The sequence below is a fragment of the Amphimedon queenslandica genome, unplaced genomic scaffold (assembly GCF_000090795.2).
Source record: "Amphimedon queenslandica unplaced genomic scaffold, v1.1 AMPQUscaffold_468_Cont27513, whole genome shotgun sequence".
NCBI lineage: Eukaryota > Metazoa > Porifera > Demospongiae > Haplosclerida > Niphatidae > Amphimedon > Amphimedon queenslandica.
The window spans coordinates 1-980 of record NW_003559180.1 but is presented as its reverse complement, the minus strand read 5'-3'; the positions used below and the strand labels follow the sequence as shown (position 1 = coordinate 980).

The 980-nt window shown below is 31.2% G+C and overlaps 1 long non-coding RNA gene across 1 annotated transcript; it reads left to right on the top strand.

The window, feature by feature from the left end:
* Positions 1–8: 8 nt before the first annotated feature.
* Positions 9–974, top strand: LOC109593637 (uncharacterized). The gene is made up of 4 exons (XR_002191085.1): positions 9–53; positions 338–518; positions 655–763; positions 832–974. It is a non-coding gene; the product is annotated as an uncharacterized LOC109593637 (long non-coding RNA).
* Positions 975–980: the final 6 nt, after the last annotated feature.

The following is a 980-nucleotide window of genomic DNA, read 5'->3' as shown; positions in this document are numbered from 1 at the left end:
AGTCAGATATTCTCATTAGGATATTGTCCTACTTCTGATTGGCTAGCAGTAGGGTAAGATAAAAGTATTTTTAAGTTATTATATTGCTTACGTTATTTCCATTGCATGAAACAAACATAAAGTACCTACTTGTTACAGGCTCCATATATTGTCATCAATGAAAACTAAACCCACAAATTAGTGTATGAGGATCAAATGCTGAAAGCTTTAGAACTACAAAATTAATCCACTATATCACTGTATGCTTGTATACTTTATATACCAATAGTCTTATTAATTATTAGCAGTATTAGATAAACCAATGGTTTAATGTGTGTGTGTGTTTATGTGTTATTAGTATGGAGAGCAGTAGTGTTGAAGTCCTTTGTGTGAGTGGTCCAGATAAGTATCAGTTACATTTGCACGAGTCTTGTGTACTGTCACTCAAGTTTGCTCACAGTGGTAAATGGTTTATAACTACAGGAAAGGATAATCTACTAAATGCATGGAGAACACCTTATGGTGCTAGTATATTCCAGGTACATAGTCCATTATTATTAACATTAACTGTACAGTGGTATTTGTACTTGTTACTATTATTATGTGTGTGTGTAGTCTTATTTATAATTATACATTAATGTACAATGAAATAATGATTGTATCCTATACATACAGATGTCTGAAAGCAGTAGTGTTTTAAGCTGTGACATATCAGTCGACGATCGTTTTATTGTTACTGGATCTGGAGACAAGAAGGCTACAGTGTATGAAGTTATACTATGAGGTATAGTTTGAATAGTTTACTATAGTATAAAAAGTAATTGTCATTATTTTATTTATTGTTGTGTCCAGTAGGTGATATTTGACTTGTAATGAATAATGCAATCTACACTTGAGTTTAGTCTCTTTGTTACAAGTACTGACTACAAAACTCTCATGTAATATAAAATCTCTAATAATTCCAGTTAAGATATTGTTTGTCATGTTTGCTATAATGCATT